The 16,090-nt window shown below is 41.3% G+C and overlaps 1 protein-coding gene and 1 long non-coding RNA gene across 10 annotated transcripts in view; one reads left to right on the plus strand and one right to left on the minus strand.

The window, feature by feature from the left end:
- The window catches only part of GJA8 (gap junction protein alpha 8), a 70,054-nt gene extending 66,708 nt beyond the window's left edge, over positions 1 to 3,346 (minus strand). For all 8 annotated transcript variants that reach the window (XR_013348866.1, XM_077842548.1, XM_077842550.1 and 5 more), the window contains exon 1: positions 3,145 to 3,346. The gene's annotated coding sequence lies outside the window, so the exon portion shown is untranslated. The remainder of the gene's footprint in view (positions 1 to 3,144) is intronic.
- Positions 1 to 16,090, plus strand: part of LOC144280472 (uncharacterized) — a 99,344-nt gene that overhangs the window by 73,219 nt on the left and 10,035 nt on the right. Inside the window, exon 8 of one of the 2 annotated variants that reach the window (XR_013348873.1) lies at positions 18 to 174. The exons of the other annotated variant lie outside the window; for it this stretch is intronic. This is a non-coding gene — a long non-coding RNA (uncharacterized LOC144280472). The remainder of the gene's footprint in view (positions 1 to 17; positions 175 to 16,090) is intronic. 2 annotated transcript variants of the gene reach the window in all.

The following is a 16,090-nucleotide window of genomic DNA, read 5'->3' on the forward strand; positions in this document are numbered from 1 at the left end:
ATTATTATTATTTTTAGATTTTATTTATTTACTCATGAGAGACACAGAAAGAGAGGCAGAGACATAGGCAGAAGGAGAAGCTCCCTGCAGGGAGCCTGAAGCAGAACTTGATCCCAGGATCCCAGGATCATGACCTGGAGCTGAAGGCAGATGCTCAACCGCTGAGCCACCCAGGTGCCCCTATTCTTATTTCTATGTTTGGACTTCTATTATCTCTCTGTGTACAGTGTTACTATTTCTCATGCTTTTTATAATAACACATCTTTTAAACATCTTTTTGGTAATAAAACATCCTTGGTAGCAAAACATGATAAATGACCATGACAGGAGGCAGAGACTTGGCTTTGTTCATTGCTGCATCCTAGCCCCTAAGACAGTGCCTGGGACATAGTAGACATCAATGAATACATATGGAATAAATGCATGCATGAATGATATATCTTAGAAATTATATTCTTATCTGTCACATGATTTGGAAACTCCGTATCTCTAAACTTTAAAGTTACTAATTCATGAAATCCATGGGTTTAGAACACAGAACCGGGAGTTAGATCAATTCCAATTTAACTTGATCTTGGGCAAATTACTCAATCTCTATAGGTCTCTGTTTTCACACCTGTGAAAAGAGATTAATACCAGTAGTTACTTCACAAGGCCACTTAAAGATTGCAGAGGGTGGCATGCAGGTGCTGGGTAGTGTGGATAACCTTGGTCCGGGGTTATTAGACAGCATCTGGGGATTGGACTGGGTGCTCATCTTCCGGGTCAGTGAGGTGTGACTTTGCCACTCCCGTTTATGCCTGCCAAGCCCTTAATTTAATTTAATTTAATTTAATTTAATTTAATTTAATTATGTTATGTTATGTTGTTATTTTATTTTATTTTATTATTCTATTATTTTATTTTATTTTATTTTTGCCAAGCCCTTTAGATGCACTTTATCCCCATCCCTAGTAATTCTGCTCCTAACATCTGAAGACCATAGTAGTGTCTTTATGGTAGAATGATCTGACACCAGGCTCAGGTGTAGGTAGCTAGAATAAAATGAGCACACTCTTCAGTGAGTTATGATTTTGTTTCTAAAAACTTTAAAATTTACTTTTTCAATAGACAAATATTTTTATTACTAGAAAAACTAAGCACTTAATATTAGCAATTGGTTACCTACCTAATTATGTTTCTTTCCCCACTCAAAATAATTGTAGGAAGTATTACTGCTATTTTACAGTTATGGAAACAGAGCTTAGAGAGATTAAACAGCTTGATCATGGTCTCTAGTTAGTAGGTTGAAGAGCTAAGGTTGGAGCCTAGATCAGATTCCCTAAACCATGTGTTAACTACAATTTGCTGCTGCAAGGTGAGGAAAATATATCTATTTGTCTATTTTAGTGGAAAATTTAGAGGTAAGACTCTTTATCACCTCTCTAGATAAGAAGAAGGTAAACTATTCATTCAGTCTGTGAACTAAATCCTTTTCCATTCTGAGTGCTAGAGATCAGGCTCTTTCACTTATTAGCTGTGTGACTTTGAATAAATCACACACCATCTCTGAACTTCAGCTTTCCCTCCTGTAAAGTGGAAAGAGCAACTCCTGCCTCTCTCTCTAGGTTGAGGTATGTGCTATATACAGCTGTAGAATCATTGTTAGTGGATCTCCGTGGTTTCCTAGCTAGGTGCCTCCCTTTTATGGATTGATTTCATTTATTTAAGAGTTCTTTGCAAAGCTCTTCCTTATATATATTTAATTACCTCGTTTCTACTTTACCTCTAATTGTCCACTTCCTTCAACTTTCCCTTTCTTTCCCTCACCTTGGGCTATTTTTCACTTATATTCTGCTGATTGGTCAGGGAACAGAAGTTTTTCAAGTGCCTGATATTTCAGTCCATTTCATACTCTCTCCTTTGTCTCTCCCCAAACCCCCCACTGTGGGCTGGTCAGTCAATTGTGCTTAAACAGTCTCCAGGCTTCTAGTGCGTTGTTGCTTTTAAAAATTCTGCCTTCCAGTATTTTCCTTCTTGAATACTCCCTATTTTGTTATAATCCTTTTTTTTCTAAGCGTGAAAAAAAAAAATGATTGTACCACATAAATGGAAGAGAATGGTGGCTTATTACCTTGGAAGGTGGTAGAAATAGTGTTAGAAAGTTCTCAACATTGAGTGAGCTTTAGTTTTCTCTCTGAATGAGTTTCAGTGTTCTGAATCTGCATTTGCAATAAAAAACATGGAAACATGCTCTCCTCAAAGTGATCATCCTTATTCTAAGTACTATAGAAGTTCTCACATGATCTCTCCCTGTTCTTCAGGGTAGCAACTATGTGCCAGGTCCTGGTTAAGCACTGTGGGGACATACACAGTGTCAACTGTGTATGTCCCCACATACACAGGGACAATACACAGTCCCTGACCAGTAGGGCTACTGGGGACAGCAGACTCATAGGCTACATGAAAATAAAATTAATTCCTCCCTTTCCTCCTCAAACAAATAAAAAAGTCAGTCTCAGAACAACACTTCAAGGGGTGCATATGTAACTTACAGTATCTTCTGAGAACAATCTTATGTTAAAGACCACCTCCAGGGGCAGCCCCGGTGGCTCAGCAGTTTAGCGCCTGCCTTCAGCCCAAGGCCTGATCCTGGAGACCTGGGATCGAGTCCCACGATCATGAGTAAATAAATAAAATCTTAAAAAATAAAAAAAAGACCACTTCCAGAGTGAGCCTGTGTTGCTGGAGCCCAGATCACAGCCATAAGTTTACCTCAGAGAGACCCTTTGCATGCATGGCTCTTGCTTCCATTGTGGTCAGCTCAGAGACTGCACCCACCTCCCATTCCTGCACCTCAGGGAGTCTAGCCAGATAGGGAAAGCAGTTGCCCCATTAATCCCTAGAGGGGGAGGAGAAGAAGATTTTTCCCATTTGATTCCTCCTCAACTTTGGCCAAGGGCTGCCGGTAGAGTATGATCTCTACTCACCAGCACCCCGGTTGGCCCTAGATTGAACTGGCAGCTTCTCTCTATAGAGGCTGTGTGATGTAAAGGACACATCTTCCACTTGCTGAGAAGGTCAAGGCCATTGTCTTTTGCTAGGGCAGCCATAACAAAACATCACCTACTGGGTGGCTTAAACAACAAAAATTTATTCTCTCACAGTTTTGGAGGCTGGAAGTCCAAGATCAAGGTATTGGCAGACTTCGTTCTTCTGAGAGTGTGAGGAAGAATCTGTTCCGTGCCTCTCTTCTAGCTTCTAGTGGTCTTCTGGCAATATTTGGTATTCCTTGGCTTGTTGACATTATCACCCCAATCTCTGTCTTCATCTTCACATAGCATTTGCTCTGTGGCTGTCTCTGTGTCCAAATTTCCCCTCTTTATATGGACACAGTCATATTGGACTAGGGCCCATTCTGCTGACTTCATCATAACTTGATCATCTACAAAGATTCTATTTCCAAATAAGGTCACATTCACAGGTACTAATGGTACTAATGGTTCACAGGACTTCAGCATCTTTTGGGGGAGACACAATTCAACCCCTAACAGCTACCTTCCTCAGATCTCTCAGCTTCTATTCGAGATTCCTCTGTATTTCCACCTTCTTGCTCCTCTTTGGTTCCAGAGAAGTTTTTATCTTCCTTGCCCAGGCTAACTCTTTTCCTGGTTCTATTAATTCCACTTCATCCAGAGCCTTCTATGTTAGTTGGCCTGTCCTGGGCTCTTCTTCAGGATCTCCCAGACTTAGAAACTTGTTTAGGCTTATTTATATCTGCTTCCCATGGTCCTGCCATTCCTGTGTTCTGTTCTGTTGGTTTTGGTTATTTGGTGTCTTTTTTTTTTTCTTTCACAATGTGCTGTGTCCATTTCCTCACCATTCACTGCACCCCCCAAGAGCTTGCTCTGTCAGGACTTGAGATGCAGTCAAGCCTAGTGGCAGAGAGCGCAGGTTTTGGAGTCAGACTACCTGAGTTCAGATCCTTGTTCACTTTATCTTTTTAACCCTTAATTTTGTGCCTTTGTACCTGTGGATAATGACAGCTCCTGATGTACAGTGAGCATTCAGCTGTGTTAGCATTTCAATTTTTGGTGATTTCAGCCTCTCCTATTGCTATGAAGATGGTAATTATGTCTATGTATTCAGCTGCAACTCAATTACTTTCCACCTTTCAACCTCTTCCTACGCTATTTAGAAATGCTACTAACATTTCAATACATCCCCAAACTAAGCTCTCTCCTTGCCTTTTGTCCCTCCCTCCAACACACACACACTGCTGAGCCTGTCTGATTTTCCTATTTGTGTTAATGGCACCATAATGCTTCTATCAGCTCTGGACACAAACCTTGGAATCACTATTCCCTTTCCTGTGCCAACTCTACCTAATCAATAGCTAAGTTCTATGAACTTTATCAATGAAACATTAAAAAATATATGTACATCTATCCTGTCCTTCCATTTACATTACCCCAAGCCTAGCTATTACTCCTCCATAGATGATACCAGTAGCCTTCTAACTGAACTCCTTGTTTCCAGCCCCTTGCCATCACAATCACTTACACCGTGTCCAGATCACTTTTCCTAAAATGTAACTTGACCATGGAAACTCTCCTGTGGAAAAGCACTCAATTGCTCCCTGTTGCTTATTAAATAAAGCCCAAACTCTGCCATTCAAATGCCTTTTTGTACGGCTTTTCTTCGTTCTGGCCCTATTTCCTTGTAGCCCTCTAAGCTTTGGCTACACATTTCAAACATGCACAAAGCTTTTCTCCTTTTGGCTTTTAGTATTCCACCCTCTATTTTTCCATGCTCTTCTTAAATATAGTTTTCTTTTGGGAGAATCCTTGCTCACTTTACGAGGGTGAGTTCTCTCCCTTTGCTGGTCTTCAATGTCTTATTTGGTATCTATCCTTCCTGTGGCCCTGAACATAACCTGTCCTATATTCCCTGGTAGGTAAGAGGACAGAGACATTCTTCTGTCCCATTTTAATATCTCCTGCAACTTCTAAAACAATGTCTGACACATGTAGATACACATAATTGTTGAGATTCTTGACCTTATTTGAAAGGTACTCAGCCTTCCACACCAAGTTTCTTTTTCAAAAGGACTTCAACAGACAAATGTAAATGAATGCTTCAGTGAAGTGTAAAATCAGAAGTTCATCTCTCAGCCCATAGGAGCCTTCCTCTGCCTACTCCTTTGGCAATGTCTCTTTATGGCTTCCCTTTGCCTGTCATTCACACTGGGGAAGTTCATGGTTTTCAGGGGAAAGAGTGGACATAGGACTCTAACATGTCTCCTTCCTCCCTTCTCACACTCCTTTTTCTTCCTAATCCTGGCAGTCTCTTTCAACTTGTACTTCTTGCTCAGATTCTTTCTTCTGATTATTTTTCCTTTCTCCCTTTTCCTCTCTATGTTACTGTCCCTGCCCTCATTCCCATCCAGTTGTGAACAAGATTCTGAGTCCGGGGCTGGACTGGGGATGGGAAACAGAGGGAACATTAGGGCTGGGGAGAGGCTAGCTGGGCACTTCAGGTTTTTTCCTCTGCCAGCAGCCAGGCTTCAGACTTGTCACCTAACTGCCTTCTTCACTAACTGGGGACTCTCAAGACTTGCAGCAACTTCTCTTTGTCTCATCGGTATGAGTTAATCAAGAACAGAGAGTCTTTCAAAGTGAAGGCTTTATTTCAGAGACCTATGGAATGCAAAGTACTTCTTCCATTTACAGAACAAACAGCTGAGAGTCAGGAATTCTTCTCCCCACAAAGCCCTGCTAGCCATTCCTTTCCTCCCTGTGGCTTCTCACCTCTAGATCCCTCTACCCCACAAGTGCACTATCAAATGACTGTGGGTATCTCAGGGAGGTGCAATTTAATCTTCAACCTGTTTCTCCACGGAGATTGCTTTTCTGGAGCACATTTTTGGGAGAGCATAAATGTTTTAGGTCTGATCAACTGGCGTTCCTTGTCCTGCCCGTGGCCAGCCCCTCTTAATGCATCTCCTTATCTCCAACAGCAGTCTCTTTGTAAACCTGTTTTGTGATCTTTAGCTGCATCAGTAACCCTTTCCTTGCTATCATGATTCCTCAAGCCCAGTCTACCCCAAATCACCTATGTGTTTGGAGACCACTGCACTGGGCAGGAGGATGGCTCACTCGGCCATGTCCAAGTGCACAGCCTTTGTCTGTCACAAAACAAGCCCAACACCCCATGCACTCCAAATACTCTCAAATAAACCAAGTCCTTTAACTATGTGTTAAGTTAAATTCTCTTTCTGGTGCAAGCATTTTCAGGAACTAAGAGGACGTTTTGTAGAGTATGTTAAACTCATGTGAAACACATTTCTAGATCTAAGGTATCCTTTATATCTTTATCACTACTGTTATTACTCATAATAACCTGAGTTTAGCACATTATAACAGGAAGGTGGTATTCCTCAAGTATACTACAACTCATTAAGCGTGGGTCCAAATTTCTTGCGAATGTAACAAATGTCTAAAGATTTTGCTTTCTGAGCTGACCTCAGTATATGATATCTGTAACTCCCAAGGCCCCTGGGGATAGTCAGCTAGTGCAATAAATTACTATTGAAATAGTGATATTGAAAGTGGTTGGTCAACCATACCCAACAATATGGATAAAATTCAGAAACAAAATATTGAAAGAAGACAGTCAAAAAAAAATAAAAACTATAGGATTCCATATCTTAAAATTAAAAACAGGGAAAACAAATCTACGATGCTAGATGTCAGGACAGTGGTTACGTTGGGAGGTAGGGACTGATACAAGATGGGGGAGCATGCAGGGTGCTGACAGTATTTCTTGAACAAGTATGTTCACATTGTGAAATTTCATAGCACTATACATTTTGTGATTTATGTACTTCTTTATATGTGTGCTATATTCTAACAAAGTTTTTAAAAATGTAAACAAAATGTGGTTTGTCAAGGTTCTGGCTGCCGTGCTTGGGAGCAGTGACAGGTAAGAGAATTACATTATGATAGTACTACTTCAATGACTTGAAGTTATCAAGTTCTTTCCAACCTCCACAGATGGCTATAGGAGGGGTAAACCCAGGGGCAGACTCTCAGTAAAAGTACATGGTAAAACTTAAGGAGATCTAGGAATCTTACTGGACATTCCTCATGCTCTAAGATGCTCTACTTCTGAATCCTAAAATAATAGGGGAGAGTGAGAAGGACAAATGTCCCATTAGGAAAGCCAAGGAGAGGAAAGTAGCCATCTTCCTGCTCCCTGGCACTGGGTAGTGGCAATGTGGTCCAGGCTTGGCCAATAGATGTTTTGACCCTGATACTTGAACCTTTGGGGCAGTTGAAACCCTTCTAGGCAGCAGAGGCAGAGATTCAGATGCCTAGAGACTTAGTTTGAGTGTCCAGTAGCAGCAAGAGTCCATCAGCAGTGGAGCCTGCCATAGCCTTCTAGACAGCCTGTTTTTGTTGTGTGATCTGAACAAGTTCTTGGCTGCTTAGCCTTTCTTAGATTCTGTCTCACTTCCAAGCTTCTTTATCAGTTCTGAGGATAATACGTGAAACTTTTTCTAAATCCCCTTTCTGATTAAGGTAATCAGACTGAGTTTCTGTTGTTTGCATTCAAGACCCTTGACTAATACAAGAGCTCCCCAACAAAAGAGATTATCAATTCTCCTTGCAATTCTTTACTCCAATTTTATCACATGGCTTCTCATTCACCACCTAGAGATTATTTGGTGCTAACTGCTTCTGTTTCAAAAATACCAACATTCTTACAGGACAATTAATCGTTCATACTTCAACATGAATTCTTTCAACCCAGTTGCTTTTTCCTTTATATCTGTCTGAGATCAGTACATTAAGAAAATAGGATGGGGAGGAGTGATTCAGGAAAAGTTAATTTTGGGCTTGAGGGCATTTAGGAAGGGCAGGAATGAGATAAGGCACCAAGGTGGGGAACCTTGGGATGTCAGAGGGTTTCAGGTGGTCACAGGATTCATCTGGGGTAGAGAAAAGAAGACACCACATACTAGGAAAGGGATCAGAGCAATGTGTCAGAGAACCAAAGATAAATTTTGCAATCCACCTTCAGGCTGGTCTTTACATTTAAGTATTTTTTGTTTTGTGTAGGGGAGGTAATTGGGAGCTCTGGCCTGTTAGAGTTCTGGGAGTGATTACAGGTGATTTATCATGTTATTGCAACTCCTAGCTTATGTATAGACTCCATCAGGAGAACCAGTGTGGGTCCAGGATTCGCTCCGCCAGACTAATCTTCATAAAACAACAGGAGCTCACTCAGAACCAGCTATGCCAGACTAAGCTCATTTCCTTTGTTGATGGGGTTATCAGGCAGGATATAGACCTGTGAGCCTGGTACAGTTAAGTGGATTTGTAATTGGTCGAACCATCACAAACAAAGACTAATGATTAATGAATCAGTGTCAACTTTCAGGGAGGTCTCTAGTCATTTGCTGCGGGGGTCTCAGTCAACATTGTTATTAATGACTTGGATGGGTTCACAGAACATAGTGATCAAATTTGCTGAGAGAGTTAGCAACTACGTTGGATGACAACATCAGGATTTAGAATGCTCTCAGCAGACTAAAGCGATGTCCTGGGTATAACAAGGTGGGATTTAATAGGGATAAATGGAAAGTCATACACTTAGCCCTAAAAAGCCAATTGTATGTGTAGTGTGGAGACCCGAGGTGACCTGGCATAACTTGAGCACAGGTGAAGGAGACTTACCCTGAAGTAGGGACTCAGTGTGCCTGTGCTCTGCCTGCCTCACTGAGCCTAGGGCCACACCTGCTGAGTGTTCTTCGTTCTGAGTGTTGCCCTTAAAGAACAACAGGGACAAACTGAAACATGTCCAGAGGTGGGGATCCAGCTATGAGGGATTCTGGGGCCACTTTGTAGGAGAGCAAACAGCGGAAGGTTGCTGACCCAGGAGAAGAAACGGCTTGGAGTCAGGCCACCTGTTTTTAATTATTTGCATGCTGGTAAAGTGGAAGGTGATTAGGTATGTTTTGGTGATCTCAAAGGATAAAATTCACAGCTATGGGTGGAGCTTTCAGCTTCTACCTAAAATACAAAACTTAGGAAAACTTTCCAACAAGTAAGCAGGAAAGCACAACAGTAAGACCAGGCTTAGGAGTTAGGCCTTGTTTGAAATCTCAAATATTCTACTTATTAACTGCGTTTTGGGTAAATTTTCACTTTTCTATTTTCAGGAGGATTAACTGAATGTTAATGCATCTAGCCTATGGTAACTTAGGAAAACTTTCCAACAAGTAAGCAGGAAAGCACAACAGTAAGACCAGGCTTAGGAGTTAGGCCTTGTTTGAAATCTCAAATATTCTACTTATTAACTGCGTTTTGGGTAAATTTTCACTTTTCTATTTTCAGGAGGATTAACTGAATGTTAATGCATCTAGCCTATGGCCTGCTACACATAGGAACTTGATATATGAGAGCTATTTGATAAAGCTTGGTACTTAAAAGTATTCAGGTGGAATTGAGTTTGAGCATAGCTGGAATGAGAGATGTCTTTTGGACAAAATGAAATGTGTGTTCCAACAGAAGAAGAAACAAGGGGTATACCCTATGTCTGTATGTTCTTTCAGATTGTTCCTGGAACAGCTAGATTTATGTTTTATTTTGCCTAAGAAATTGTTTTTTTCCTCAAACTCTGTACTTTTCAAACTTTTGGGCCAGATGAAGAGTATAAATCCAAATCTTAGTGGTAGCTTCTCTTTACTAAAGTCATATTATAGGCTAGGCAGTGCGTTAATCACCTTCCATATATCATTATGACAACATTTTAAGGGATCCCTGGGTGGCGCAGCGGTTTAGCGCCTGCCTTTGGCCCAGGGCGCGATCCTGGAGGCCCAGGATCGAATCCCACGTCGGGCTCCCGGGGCATGGAGCCTGCTTCTCCCTCTGCCTATGTCTCTGCCTCTCTCTCTCTGTGTGTGACTATCATAAATAAAATTAAAAAAAAAAAAAAAACAAAAAGACAACATTTTAATATGATGACAAAGGAATACTGTATAATAAATATTATATAATAAACATTTAATATAATGACAGGAATATTATGTAATAAATATCATAGAACATTTTAATATGATATAAAATATTACATAATAAATGTCATAGGAACATTGAAAGGGAAGCAATTAACTCTAACTGGAGGATTAGGAAAGGCTTCTTGGAGAAAGTAGCATATGAGTTGGGTCTTAGAGGATGAGTAAGACTTTAATTGATGGAAGGCGATAGGGGCAAGGCCTTCCAGGCAGGGAAATGGCTTAAACAAAAGCACAGAAGTAATTAGTGGAGATAATGAGCCATCTTCCCAGGGCAGGCTCTGCCTTTTTGATTATGGATGCCGTCGTCCTTGCCATCGCTGATGATAGCATGTTAGTATGAAATTATAGGAAAGATTTTGTAGTCAATGACTTGTTACCACTGTTCCCATCCTGAGGTTATTTTTGTGTGTTATTATTCAAGTAGATTGAATGCTTACAACGTGTGTGTGGAGCCCTGAGGTCTGAGGCAGGTGACCCAGGACAACTCAGGAAGGGAGCTTCAGGCAGGGAGAGCTGCATAGCAGTTAAGGAGGTCTTAGATCCCACACTGAAGTAGGCCTTCTCCACGCCTTGGAGAGGCTTTTGTGGCTTTGAGAAGGCCCTTTCTGGCTAGAAAAAAGTCTACCATGTGGGAAGGGCTCTGTGAGTGGGAATCTAGCAATACTCAAGCTGAAGGCCCTTTACAGCTGTTTTCATGCACACCTTACCCACTGGACAAGGAAGATGAGAGTGACTGGAGGCCAATGGTAGGTCATAGGAAGCAAGACCTAAGGTTAGGGTAGTTTCCCATGGGTGGAGGAAACCTCCTCCACCTATCCCAGTCTGTCTGCTTTCAGCAAACTAGGCCTTCTGCACCTACTCTAAACCAGCCTTTGAGCATGACAGTGCTTGGGGAGCAGCCTTAGTCCCCATTTACCATAATTGGCCTATCAGTGACCAAAGGGTAGGGCCAGTGATGACTCCAGAATTTCCAGATTTGTGGCACTTAGGGAGAGAAATCAGGTTGGCGAAGATGTTGGGATTCTTATCTTAAAGCTGCTTTTGCATAGCAAGCACTATTTTTACTTGGATGGTATAGTGTAAATCAATAAACAAAGCAATGCTTTTGAAATATACTTTCATTCACATTTCGTGTAAGATTAAGAAAATTACCATGGTCCATATCAGTGGGAGAGGTGCTGATGGATATTAAAAAGACTGAATTTAAGCCACCGCTTAGCAAGTGGGCCATGTAGAATCTGGGGCAGACAATTGATGCCTGGAATTTTTTTGGGTCTTGGCCCAGCCTGAAATGGGATTCAGGGATAGGACTCCAAAGTCCTTGGTGGAGGAAATGTTTAGTCCTCTCAGGAGAAGTGGGGAACTAAAAAGGATCAAAAGCCCAGCTGAAGAGGAGCTGAAACTCAGGACATGATGAAGGAGCCCAGGAGTTAGCCCTGCCATGCCTTATCTAAGTCAGAATATCAGTCCCACCATTCACTCAGTATTTCTTGAGCACTCACTTTTTGCCAGACATGGGGACCTATATATCAGGGGTTAGAGACAGATTAAGATCCTGATCTCAAAGAGCTGCAGATTCAGGGAAAGAATGGTCAAAGTGAAAGACCAAATTGAGGTAAGAGTCAAGAACTGGGGAGGTAAGGGCAAGAAGGTTAAGATTGCTTAATCAAAAGTAATGCATATAGTCATATTTTGGGGGGCATGTACCATGTTTTCAGGCCTTGTATAAAAGCCCTTTGTATATATTATTCTACTCCTGACAGTAACCCCAAGATGTAGGTATTTATTGTACCCATTTTGCTGAAAGGCTATTCAAGGTCACACAGCTAGACTCCAAAGTCTGTGCTTGTTTGTAACCAACCCACCTATCCTGGGATGGGTCTGAGAAGTGGAGCAGGGCTAAGAATGGAGAGAGAATGGTTAATTAAGGGGATGGAGTATAGTTGGTAGAGGCAGGAGCTGACCTACACCTTTAGACTGATGCTAGCTGATATATATTTATCCAATACAATTTTTCTCAAAGAGTTTATTCTGATAAAGAGAGGTAGGATCTTGGGCACTGGTGGAAGTCGGGGGAGGGCAGCCAGTGATGGTGAGAAGAAGACATGAAGAAAAATGTTTGAGACATATTTTGCTAAACTCCTGGCTATAGATAAGACTGGTCCAGTGAATGGGGGGGGGATTTCAGAATTGACCCAGCCAAGATGGATACCACTGTGCTTCTTAGTCTTGTCAAGCTGGTGCCATTCCATCTGAGGAAGAGAAAGCAGCTGTAGAGAATTCTTTGTGGATTTGGCGATTAGCTCTCTGAAGGACAGTGCTAACCAAGGGGAGATGACTACACAGGTCCCCCAGCCTGGACTGGGGGTCAAATTTATGGGTGATGTAATTATGTCTTTCACTGAATGAGTATTTTCCAGCTGAATTATTTATTGGAAGATGCAGTCCTTGTCCTTAAGCAGTTTATATCTGAGACGGTAGGAAAGGTAGGGGAGAAGAGAATGGGAATAACCAGTCTTTCTACCTTCACTAAGGAGTGTAAGACGTAACATAAAAACGAGCTATAGCATTAAACCACCGAAAACAAAATAATGACACAGCAATTTGACTTATTTCTCAACATTGCATCTGTTTATGTTCCTATTTTTGGAGGATTTTTCTCTTCATTCCCATCACTTGAATACTGACCACTTTCCAGGCATGTCAGCTCAGTAACACTCAGAGTGTATGTCACAAGATCTGTGGGTCTGAGGAAATGGCAGCGGACATGGCCAAGGGCCAAAGTGTCCCCAGCTGCTTGGCAAAGAAAGGTCAACCCATGGCAGGCGCTGGGGACCTAGCATTGCTGGCATCCAACACTCACAATCCTTAGTGATTAGCAAATGAAGAAGGGTGTCTGTGATGACTGTGCTGTCTCATACAGTCCCAATGTCAATCAAGGACTTTGTTTTTTTCTGAATATGCTTTTTTAAAAAAATGTAATGTCATTCTTCAAAATGATAGTTTTTTGAATATATACTGAATGTGGCTTAATCATTTTGCCTTTGGAAGACTTTTCATATAAATAAGTTAACATATCTGAAGGAGGAAAAAAAACTGCCTATCACCCATATGGTGACATCAAACCAATTTTTTGTTTTGAAAAATATGATTATAGGACAGTTAAGAAATCAAAATCTTTTCCCCCCCTCCCTATAAGAGGCATCTCCTTATCAGAAATAGAGTTTAGGGCAGAGTAGGAGAAGTCAGGAATGTAATAGGAGTTTTGGCATGGTAGTGCCCCCAAATAAGTTCTGGGGTTACAGTCAGTTAACAGAAGTTGGAAAGGAAACTAATATCCATGAATCAGCTTTTTTGTGTGTGGCTCTGGCCAAGTACTTCATACAGAGTCTCATCTAATTTCAGAACTACCCTCTGAAGTCAGCATCATGAATCTACTTTATAGATAAGGACTCTGAGCTCCCATCCCCATTGGTGCCCCTTAAAAAGACTGAACAGTGGATTCTTTAAGTTCAAAATTTCATTTTACAAGATGTAACTTTAAAGACACTACTTTTTCCTAGTAGAAGGAAAAAAGGGAAAGATTATTTTGCCTAGAAGGGAGAAGCCCTCCTTCTCTGCCCTACTTGTGTCATAGCCTGGATCTTCCTCTAGGAAATCTACAGGTGATATGTCATTTGGCTCTGTGACAGCTTCTGAGATGGTCGTATATTTGCACCTCCTTCACACCAGAAACAGAGCTTTGAATCTCCCCCAGGGCTCCCATATCTTGCATGTGAGTTGTCTGAGATAACTCTTTGGACTTAACCATGATAAATCTTTGCTGGAAGCTTCTGCTTTGACTCAAGAGAAACTAAATAAAAGTTTTTAGAGTGCCATTGCATATTATCCACGCCATTACAAAGGAATCCCAAGTGGAGATTACAATATATTGTTTTAATTACAAAGGGATAATAGCTTCAAGTAAAGGAGTTTTACCAAGAAGGAACGAGTCTCACAAAATGAGCAATAAAAGTGACTGCAATTATTATTGGTTTTATTCACGGCCAGACCTCAGTGAGATTGGGACAGAGGCCAGTGTGTACTTGAACACCATTCTCGCCTACCCCATACATTCTGTTCTTCTCCAGGCCTCGTTCTGTGTTCCTCTTTCATATTTCTCAGGCCCTAGAGGAGCTCAGGCCTTTCTACTAAGAGGAAAACCTGGGTTAAATGCATTTATACAAAAGTAATAGGGATGTAATGTGTTACTTCTCCCAGAGGTATTTACATTTTAAACTTTGGGCAAGAGAGGGCAATACTTAATTCAAAGGAACAAGTCTCCACTGGTGGGATTGTAGGTCTTAGGGAAGGAAGAATTTCAAGAGAGACTTTATGAAAAGAGGATACCAAGGAAGGACAATAGTATCTTCTTCATTATTTTCATTGCAAAAGAATAATGGTCTAAAGTAAGACATTTGAAAAGGATGAAATTAATTCCCTTGTTTCCCCATGCCATGTCTATAGAGATGCCTGTTGACCTTGCCTCTACATAGGGATAGTCCTGGTTTTATTTCCTGCTTTCTAAGTCAAAGCGAGTCATTTGATAAGTAGCTTAGCTCAACTGGATTCAACTGGTAGAGATGTAAATTCACCATAGTGTGGTGCTACAAAGCAGTAAAATATGGTAATCCCCCTGGAGATAGAGCTGGTTCTCCTCCATGATGTGGCAGGATAATATAGTGCATTACTGAGGGTCATTTGGAGCTTTAAAGTGATCTCCTATCTCTGCCTTCTGCCTCCTTCCAGCAAGATTGCCATCTTTCATATATACCACACAGAAGATTTGAATCTTTACTTCTTACCAGTTTGGGGGGAGACAAATGCATTTACTAAGCAGGTTATGGTATCCCTTTCTCTGCAACAAATTGGCTTAATGCTATCAACAGTTCTTCATTTTCTGTGGTATAATATTATGGCTTATAATAAAAATGTATATTTGGTCTTTGCCATGTCTGGTGCAGAGTCTCTAAAACCCTTGGGATTTCCTAAGTGATAGTATGACAAAGGTGTCTTTTAAAAATTCATAACAAACCTCTTTGAACCACACCTGAGTTTGTGTTAATGAAGTGACTTCTGGGAAACTCCTGAGGATGGGGCCTGGAAACCAACCAGGCAATTGAAATTTTTCCCTCCACTCACCTACCTGATGTAGGGGAGAAGGACTGGGATTTAAATCAATCACCAATGGCCAATGATTTGATCAAGTATGTCTATGTAAAGAAGCCTCTATAAAACCAAAGGACAGCATTCAGAGAACTTCTGGGTTGGTAAACATATGAGGAGTGGGGTGGTTGTAGTGCCTGAAGAGTACATGGAAGCCCCATGCCTTTTCCCACATTCCTTGTCCTAACCATCTGTTAAAAGATAAACTAAGTCATATTAACATTTTTCAGGGTTTATTTGAACAAACATCAAATTGGGCAATACCAAACCAGAATTGGTCAGGAGTGCTCCTCCATTAGGAGCTAAGGACAAGCTTTCTATAGAGAAGACTGGGAAGCCAAGCAAGGAAATTCTTTGATTAGCTATAGCTTAAGGTGTGGGATGATAATTTGGGAAAGCCAAGTTGGCTGTTTGTGATTGGTTGTTCTTAATCTTAAGGCATTTATCGGAATTGACTCCTGCTTAGGTTCCCATTTGCTTACTTTGCTTCTGTAGACTACAAGGCATTAGAGCCACCTCAGCCTAAAGGCCTCCTTGTCTCATGACTTTAACATATCTCTTCCATCTGGCTGTTCCTGAGTTATATCCTCTTATAATAAGCTGGTAATCGAGTAAGTAGAATGTTTTCCTGCATTCTGTGAGCCACTGTAGCAAATTAATTGAACCCAAGAAGCGGATTGTGAGAACCCCTGATTTACAGCTGGTCATCCAGAAGCATAGGTATCAATGTGGGCTTGTGATTGGTATGGTGGTGGTGGTGGGGGTAATCTTGTAAGACTGTGCCTTTAACCTGTGGAATACGATGCCATGTCCAGGTGGACA

Source organism: Canis aureus, chromosome 12, assembly GCF_053574225.1.
Source record: "Canis aureus isolate CA01 chromosome 12, VMU_Caureus_v.1.0, whole genome shotgun sequence".
In the NCBI taxonomy this organism is placed as follows: Eukaryota; Metazoa; Chordata; class Mammalia; order Carnivora; family Canidae; genus Canis; species Canis aureus.